The 9076-nt window shown below is 36.6% G+C and overlaps 1 long non-coding RNA gene across 2 annotated transcripts in view; it reads left to right on the top strand.

Annotated features, from left to right (window-relative positions):
- The first annotated feature begins 214 nt into the window (after nt 1–214).
- The window catches only part of LOC123960226, a 16573-nt gene continuing 7711 nt past the window's right edge, over nt 215–9076 (top strand). The window contains exon 1 of one of the 2 annotated variants that reach the window (XR_006822470.1): nt 215–4662. This is a non-coding gene — a long non-coding RNA (uncharacterized LOC123960226). The remainder of the gene's footprint in view (nt 4663–9076) is intronic. The other variant, XR_006822471.1, reaches the window with a different exon arrangement.

Raw genomic sequence — 9076 nt, 5'->3', positions numbered from 1 at the left:
GGAAATACATTTGATGTCCAGAAAACTGACGTCATGAGTCCATATTTTTTTAACTTTGTACATTTTATATTTTTGCACAATATTTATTTATTTATATAACTCAATTTAAGTCATGTTTTCTACAAATTATTAGTTTTTGTTTGTATATTCCCTTATCCTGTAAATGACCAGAATTTACAGGTTAGAAAATACTTCCTGCACCAGAGGCTCCGCCCACTGTCCCCCGACAGTCCCACTGCATGATGGGAAATGCAGTCACTGCTCCACCTCCACTGTGTCTCTGCTGATGATGTCAGTCTCTGTCTACCTCCACAACACTGTAACTCCAACCTGCCAACAACAGAAACTGATGTCCTGTGAAAACCTCCTAACTCCTCACAGGCCTGCTCACACAGGCCCGCTGGAGTTAGGAGGTTTTCACGCTGCAGAAGCGACGTACCTGCCGTCTCTAAAAGTTAACCTGTCACTGATAGTTAAGGTTGTTCTGTAGAAAACACACATGTGCATGATCAGTACAACGGGCCTGAGCTGGGAGCCTCACTGAGAACAAGGAACGATCCTGTTAATGTCCTTTTTAAAGTGTTAGAACATTAACTTTAAATCTTCTGTAAAATATTGATGAAAATCAGCCTGCAGAGACTCCAAACTTCACACAGTTTGTCTTTATTAACACTTTTTTAGCTAAATGTGATCCAGGTGACTTTGAATGAGAGTTTAGTTACAGACTTAAATTTGAAAAGTGTAAGAAAAACTCCAAATAACTCAGAAACTACTGCTGTTTTTATTGGACCAACTGAAGATCAACATGGCTAACATAGCAGCTGAAGCTAACAGGCTAGTCGATTGTTTCTCTGACCCACATGGACAATACAATATCTGACTGTGACTCAGGCCAACTGGCGCTAATGCTCACACAGGAGCTAAAGCTAACAAGCTAGCCCATCTCTGAATGACACTGATAGCTTGATCACTGAGACCAACACTGCTAATGCTAATACTGTTGGACCAGCTAACTGTAATCATCCTTTTCCCGTCTCTAAGCTACAGTGATAGCATTTCTATGCCTTATAAAGACCATCACAACTAATGCTAATAGTTGGCTGATACTACCTCATATGGCTAACTGTAGTCGTCCTTTTTTGGTACCTAAAGTGCAGTGATAACATGTTTCCTGAATTTATCAAACTAATGCTAATACCACTGCTATGCTAATGCTACTATACCAGGTAAAGTTTCCCTAAGTTGTCTGTTCCCCGTTAATAAACTACAGTGATAAGAGGATTTCTAAATATTTATAAATCCGTTTCCCAAGTGTTAAATGCTAATACTAAAGCCATATATGACCCTAAACGATGGACTTTAGCCTAATAAGATTATAAATATTAAGTGCCAAGTCGGAGATGATATCGTTTTATCTTGAACGTAAACAAAATACACAAATCAGAAACTTGTAATAATGATTTCATGACACGATATGAACGCAGCATCGCCCTGATGGTTTCCAAACACCGGGCGGCGGGACGGTAGCTGGCCACCACACATTTGTTACCAGGCCAAGGAAACTATATGACTCGGTGAAAAAAAGTAAGAATTATTTAAACATTGTTAGCTATGTGTACTTTGAACCAAAACAGCTAGTGCTAATTTACCATATAGGTCTAACCATGGGTTTCTATTCCCATCCCTGAACTACTGTACTAACAGGGTTTCTAAATATTTGTAAGACCTACACAGCTAATGTTAAATCTAACGCTAATGTACGAGACAAGGCTAATTGTTAATTGTAATTTCAAATCAACAGTGATAGCAGCCTTTTTGAACGTTGATGATTCAAATTTTCCAGATAAGGCTAAAGTGGGTTGGAAAGTAGTGATAGTTTCCTGTCTCTAAACTACACTGATAACAAGGTTTTAGAAAATGACAAACATGGCTAATGCTAATGCTAATCATGTGTACCAAGTCTAACAGGCTAGTAACTGTATAAAGTACATAATAACAGCATTTCTAAACACAATGATGTTACACACGCACGCAACACTACAAACCATTGGTTATGCTAATGCTAAAGTACCAGATAAGGCTATTTAATCACATCAGTGCTATTTTGAATGCCAGTGTACCTCAAAAGGCTATTTTATTATCCGTGATTACGATTATCCCCAGAGTTTTACGGTGACAATCAATCAAATCCAAACCCCAGACATGTTTAATTTAGTATCAATAAAGACAAAAAAAACAGAAATGTTCACATTTGAGAAACTAGAAAAATGGTCTTTGTGGCTTAAATGATCAATAAAAACGTACAGTTCTGCAGTAGGCAGCGGTGGATGAAGTATTCAGATCCTTTACTAAAGTAAAAGTACTAATACCTCACTGTAAAAATACTCTGTTACAAGTAAAAGTACTGCATTGAAAATCTTACTTAAGTTAAAGTACATCAGGGAAATGTAGGCTACTTAAAGTATTAAAAGAAAAATATTCCCTGTGACTGTTATAATTAGATCATTACATTATTATTCCTCATGCATATAAAGCAGGATTATGTTGAGGTTGAACTGTTTTATATCAGACTGCAACTAATGACTTTTATCATTTTGAATATAACTGCTTAATATCTCCATTAATTGACTGTAAAAATGGTGAAAATGGTGAGAAGTGTTGTCCGTTACCCGGAGCACAACGTGACAGTCCAAACCTCAAAGTGATTAAAAATACATTCAAATAATTAAAAAGAAAAAGCAGCAAATCCTCAAATGTTTTTACATGAAAAAGACTTCAATGATTATCAAAATAGTTTCCATCAAAATTTTTGTCAATCAACGAATGTAGCAGCTGTACTTGTATAAACTTTTGAAGTTTAATTTATAACAAAACATATTTTATAAAGTCTTCATGTGTATTGTGTGAGTAGAAAGTAAGAAAATACTCAAAGTACAAATACCTCAAATTTGTACTTATATGGTGTAAAGGTACTTAGTTACTGTCCACCACTGGCAGTAGGAAGTTAACCACATGCCTAAATGCTTTTATTTTGAAGGTTTTTTTCTTTAGTTTAATGTGAAAACGAGCGAGCAGACCTGATGCAAACGTCTCTGCTGCTCTCAGATCAGATCCTCCAGAGATCAGCTGGACTCTGGGGGACAAAGAGTTTTTCTGTTCCTTCAGTTTATTGGATCGTTTTCATCATCGTGTTCATCGTCACTTTCTCTGCAGGCTGATTCTCCAGAGACTCACATTTTACTTCCACTTTAAAAAGCTCCGGTTTGTCTCTTTGGAGGAAACGAGCAGAGTTTAAACTGAAGTGACCCGACGTGAACGCCGCAGGTCTGCTCAGGTGGAAGATCAATGTTTACTGAAGAAGAAATATTGATTTTAGCTGGAGAGCAGCTGACTGCGGCCACAAGGGTTCAAAGATCTGCAGCCAGAATTATTTCACTGTCGTACAGAATAATCTGTACATGTTGAAGACGCGTGTCGTCGTTCTCAGTGACGTTCGGCTCGGTTCACTTCACATTTTAATACTGTTTTACAGGTGAGCTGCACCTGCCGGGGTAAACTTTATTTATTTGGTCTTCTTGCTGATACGAGTTTAAGAGGGAACAAGAGATCCTCTGATGCTGATGAGCTGCATATTCATGAAACAACACGCCGTTATTTAAGAGCTACATGTGATGCGTTCACTTCCACCCAGGAACATGAATACAGAGCTTCACACTGTTTCCCAGTTTAAAACATTTCTTTTACAATATTTAGTCTTGTGATTTATTTATTTTAATAACACCTGACCAACATGTATTATTACATATTATTCATCCTCAGCGCGCCACGCCGGCGCTGCTTTGGTAAAATGTGTAGAAAGACTGGAAACTGGGCTGAAATCTGAGTTTTAAGGTTCAAGGTTTTTTTTTTTTTGGTCGCTACACACCGCAGGATTTCACAACGACATGCAGCTCCTCGTCACTGCACACACAACATGAGGAAACCGTACATGGCGTAATCAGAACAAAGTCTACAGTCGTAGCACTGAGGGAGGAAATGAAAACTATATTTATAAGAAATAAATATGTGCAACATCAGAGCAGTATGCTGAGAAACGCGAGGTGAGAACGCGAGTAGAGCAGAAGTTCTGTATATGTAACGTGCAGAACGTGGCGTTTATTTACGGCGTCGAGGAAGTCGTGGGAATTTAAAAATGAGAGAAAACCGATCCGTTTATGTAATGTTGATTTAACCCAGGTCTTTGCCAGGCCGTTACTGTGAATAAGAATCTGTTCTTGAACAACTCGCCTGGTGAAATAAAGGTCAAATAAAAAGCAGCCGGACGTTTAAACGGCGGCAGCTTTCAGACTCGCTGAACTTTATTTACTGTCCTTCCTTTTTTATCTGAGTAAACTTAACCTCTCTGTACAAACACCGACCCCGCACACAATGCAGCGCGTTGTAGATATCGTGTGACTGCAGCCTCGACAGGAAGTCTTTCAGGTCACGTCTGCAGTCGGTCACGTTTTAGCTTTCTTTAGATGCTAATGCTAACAAGCTAACCTGTGTGTAAAAACATGCCTGCACTGAAAGCTAAATTTACAACTGTGCAAAAGGGACCCTGAAGGCAACACCTGTGTCATTCCATCATCCTGAGGCCCCGTGTTGTAGAGGGACCCAAAGGTAAAGTCTAGTTTCAGGTGATATATCGCTCACTGTGGTTAATCAAGTTACCATCACAGCTAATTACTAACTTCTAACTGAACAGCTCGTCGGGGCCCCGGAGTCGCTCGAGTATAAGAGTAGTATATATAGTGTGTGTATACATGTGTGTACAGTTTAAGTGTCTGAGTACTCACTGCTTCATGTTTAAGAGTTCCATCAGACGTGATCTTGTTCAGCAAACTTTTAAAAGTGGTTCTTTAAAGTTGACCCGTGCCCGTGCAGCTCACCCTGATGGTTATTTTCTGATGTCATGAGGTTTTATTTGCTTTTTCATGATTTCTTTGGTTTGCGTTGATGTAAAAACGCTGATTCGACTTCCTGTTTGAAGAGTTTCTCCTGCTGTTCAGGTGATGAAGATGATGGCGTCGTCTCGCTGCTGTTTGTACTAAATCTATAATCACGTGTGAACTGATCTGAGGTCAGTTTGTTATACGGTTAAATAATAGAGGAAGTCGTGTTTCTGTACAGATGTGATATTTTTGGATGTGCGTTTTTTATTTATTTTGTCTCGTAAACACTGAAACTGTAGAAGAACAAGTTTCCTCCTTCCTCCCTCTGTGCAGCACTTTGTCCAGGAATGTGAGCAGTCGACCTTTGACCTCTCCAGGCGTCGACATCAGCTGTTTTAGTGCAATATGATCCTTCAGTTTCTGTTTGGTCACCTGAAGGTTAATTTTTTTTTTTTTTGCTAAACTCTGTCGGAGGTTGTTTCTGGCGTTTGACCGTAAAGACCAGAGAAACCAGTAACCCTCGTTTTACTGGTCCCACCAGAACGCACCTCCTGACAGGACGTGAGATGTAGCTGTAAAAGTTCCTGGAGAGAACAGTGTGATTTGGTTCTAATTATTAGGGAGATAGAAACTAAATCTGTGTTTAGTGAGACCTGATGAAATGTAACATTTGTGTACAGCACTTATTGAACATCTGCATACGTTGAGATTAAAGTTTCTGGTAACATTTACTTCAGATTAACTGTATTTCTGTCTGTTTTTGAACACAACCCCGAACAGCCCGTTTAGATGTGACTGAATTTATCCCTTTATGCATTAAAGAAACAAAGAGAGAACGCGTCCAAATGTTGGTAACACTTTCAATGGTCAAATCTTCAATGCATTACATTATAACGCTTTTATCAGGCTTTACACAGCTCTATACACGTTTATTTAATTAATTAATTTTTTTATAGTTTTGCAGTTTTATTGTTTTTGTAAATTTGCAGGTTTTTATAGTTTTGCAGTTTTATAGTTTTATAGTTTTTGCAGTTTTATTTTTATAGTTTTATTGTTTTTGCAGTTTTATTGTTTTTATAGTTTTGCAGTTTTATTGTTTTTGTAAATTTGCAGGTTTTTATAGTTTTGCAGTTTTATTGTTTTTATAATTTTATTGTTTTTGCAGTTTTATTGTTTTTATAGTTTTATTGTTCTTGCAGTTTTATTAGTTTATAGTTTTGCAGTTTTACTGTTTTTATAATTTTATTGTTTTTGCAGTTTTATAGTTTTTATAGTTTTGCAGTTTTATTGTTTTATTGTTTTTATAGTTTTTGCAGTTTTATAGTTTTTATAGTTTTGCAGTTTTATAGTTTTTATAGTTTTGCAGTTTTATAGTTTTTATAGTTTTGCAGTTTTATTGTTTTTATAGTTTTATCATTTTTGCAGTTTTGTTTTTATCGTTTTTGCAGTTTTATAGTTTTTATAGTTTTGCAGTTTTATTGTTTTTATAGTTTTATCGTTTTTGCAGTTTTATTGTTTTTATCGTTTTTGCAGTTTTATTGTTTTTATCGGTTTTGCAGTTTTATTGTTTTTATAGTTTTTGCAGTTTTATAGTTTTTATAGTTTTGCAGTTTTATTGTTTTTATAGTTTTGCAGTTTTATTGTTTTTATCGTTTTTGCAGTTTTATTGTTTTTATCGTTTTTGCAGTTTTATTGTTTTTATCGTTTTTGCAGTTTTATTGTTTTTATCGTTTTTGCAGTTTTATTGTTTTTATGTTTTATCGTTTTGCAGTTTTGTTTTTATCGTTTTTGCAGTTTTATTGTTTTTATAGTTTTATCGTTTTTGCAGTTTTATTGTTTTTATCGTTTTTGCAGTTTTATTGTTTTTATAGTTTTTTATTGAACTGTGTTTAACTATTGAATCCCAGGTTAGACAGCAGCTTACAGAACACAACTTAAGCCATTACAAACACACACAGTCCTGCTCTAACTATCATAACAGAGTTTACATTCTAAGAAACTGAATAAAGTCTTGCAAACCTCAGTGACTCCAGCAGAGTGACAGCAGCTGCGGGCCTGGAAGGTTTCCTGTATTATACTTTTAACTGTGTTATCACGGAAAGAGAAAGGGAAATCATTTGTGTGAGTAGAAAATATTCAGCTTGCCCTGAGCTTTTCAGAGTGTTGTTTGGAGAGAACTGGGTGGAGCAGAGGGACGCTGCTGACAGACAGCTGCTGAGGCGCTCTGGAGGAGCGAGGCGGGGGCGTAGTAAACACCTGGATTATTAAAATCACTTTGTATTTTCATTTTTGGGGATAAAAAGTGGACGAAGCAGCAGAAAAGAAAGAGAGAGAGCAGAACTGCCAGATAAGTTCAGAAAATATGTGGCCATCGGTTGGACTTTACTATGAGCAAGTGAGCATGGCATAGCCCTGATCAACCAGAACTCCATTCAGAAAACAAGCAATTCAAAAGTTGTTTTCTTGTCATCTTGCTGAAAGACCTTCACAGGTGTAGGCTGCTTCAAACACTGGCGACTGAAACCGAGGGGATCATGTTGGAGTTGCAGCTCATCGATTTACAGTTCTTGCAGCGTGATGACCTGAGTCATAGTTTGGGTGTGACTGTGTGCATGTTCTCTGCTGATAGTCCTCCCTGCCTTGGTGAGGCAAGGTCTCCTCCTTTATCCTGACTCCCTGCCGTGCTGTTTAGTCATTCCTGAGTCCTGTGAGATTTGTGCAGAGTGTAAGACGAGAGTTGTGTAGGATATAACTTTAAAGTTCATTGCTGGAAACCCTCTGGGGGGAGAAGCTGTTTCTGTTAAACCTGTTTTCTGCTGTTGACGGAGGAAGGCAGGTGAGCAGCCTGGGTTTCTGTTGTTCTTTGTTCTGTTTAACAAGTTAGTGAATTGTTTTGTTTGTTAGTTTGGTCACGTTCTCCCCGACATCGATGTTTCCAAGACTGGTGAGTAAATTCAGCTCTGTGTAGAAGAGATGTGGCTGAGATGTGATTAGTCATTTCTCGGAGTTGGAAGGAGGGGGGGATAGGTGGCATTTTTTCAGGTTTTCCCTAGACCAGGCCTAACATGCCGTTTTTACAGTTTTTATAGTTTTTATAATTTTGCAGTTTTTACAGTTGTAGTTTATGCAGTTGTTTTAACAGTTTTTACACATTTTGTAGTTTTTCCAGGTCTTGTAGCTTTTACAGTTTATGTAGTTTATGCAGTTGTTTAAACAATTTTGCCACATTTTGTAGTTTTTACAGGTCTTGTAGTTTTTACTGTTTTTGTAGTTTATGCAGTAGTTTACACAATTTTTCCACATTTTGTAGTTTTTACAGGTCTTGTAGCTTTTACAGTTTATGTAGTTTATGCAGTTGTTTCAACAGTTTTTACACACTGTAGTTTTTACAGGTCTTGCAGTTCTTGTAGTTTTTACTGTTTTTGTAGTTTATGCAGTAGTTTAAGCAATTTTTCCACATTTTGTAGTTTTTCCAGGTCTTGTAGCTTTTACAGTTTATGTAGTTTATGCAGTTGTTTAAACAATTTTGCCACATTTTGTAGTTTTTACAGGTCTTGTAGTTTTTACTGTTTTTGTAGTTTATGCAGTAGTTTACACAATTTTTCCACATTTTGTAGTTTTTACAGGTCTTGTAGCTTTTACAGTTTATGTAGTTTATGCAGTTGTTTCAACAGTTTTTACACACTGTAGTTTTTACAGGTCTTGCAGTTCTTGTAGTTTTTACTGTTTTTGTAGTTTATGCAGTAGTTTAAGCAATTTTTCCACATTTTGTAGTTTTTCCAGGTCTTGTAGCTTTTACAGTTTATGTAGTTTATGCAGTTGTTTAAACAATTTTGCCACATTTTGTAGTTTTTACAGGTCTTGTAGTTTTTACTGTTTTTGTAGTTTATGCAGTAGTTTACACAATTTTTCCACATTTTGTAGTTTTTACAGGTCTTGTAGCTTTTACAGTTTATGTAGTTTATGCAGTTGTTTCAACAGTTTTTACACACTGTAGTTTTTACAGGTCTTGCAGTTCTTGTAGTTTTTACTGTTTTTGTAGTTTATGCAGTAGTTTAAGCAATTTTTCCACATTTTGTAGTTTTTCCAGGTCTTGTAGCTTTTACAGTTTATGTAGTTTATGCAGTTGTTTAAACAATTTT

The sequence above is a fragment of the Micropterus dolomieu genome, linkage group LG21 (assembly GCF_021292245.1).
Source record: "Micropterus dolomieu isolate WLL.071019.BEF.003 ecotype Adirondacks linkage group LG21, ASM2129224v1, whole genome shotgun sequence".
In the NCBI taxonomy this organism is placed as follows: Eukaryota; Metazoa; Chordata; class Actinopteri; order Centrarchiformes; family Centrarchidae; genus Micropterus; species Micropterus dolomieu.
The sequence above is the reverse complement of the archived record's forward strand: the minus strand, read 5'-3'. Positions and strand labels throughout refer to the sequence as shown.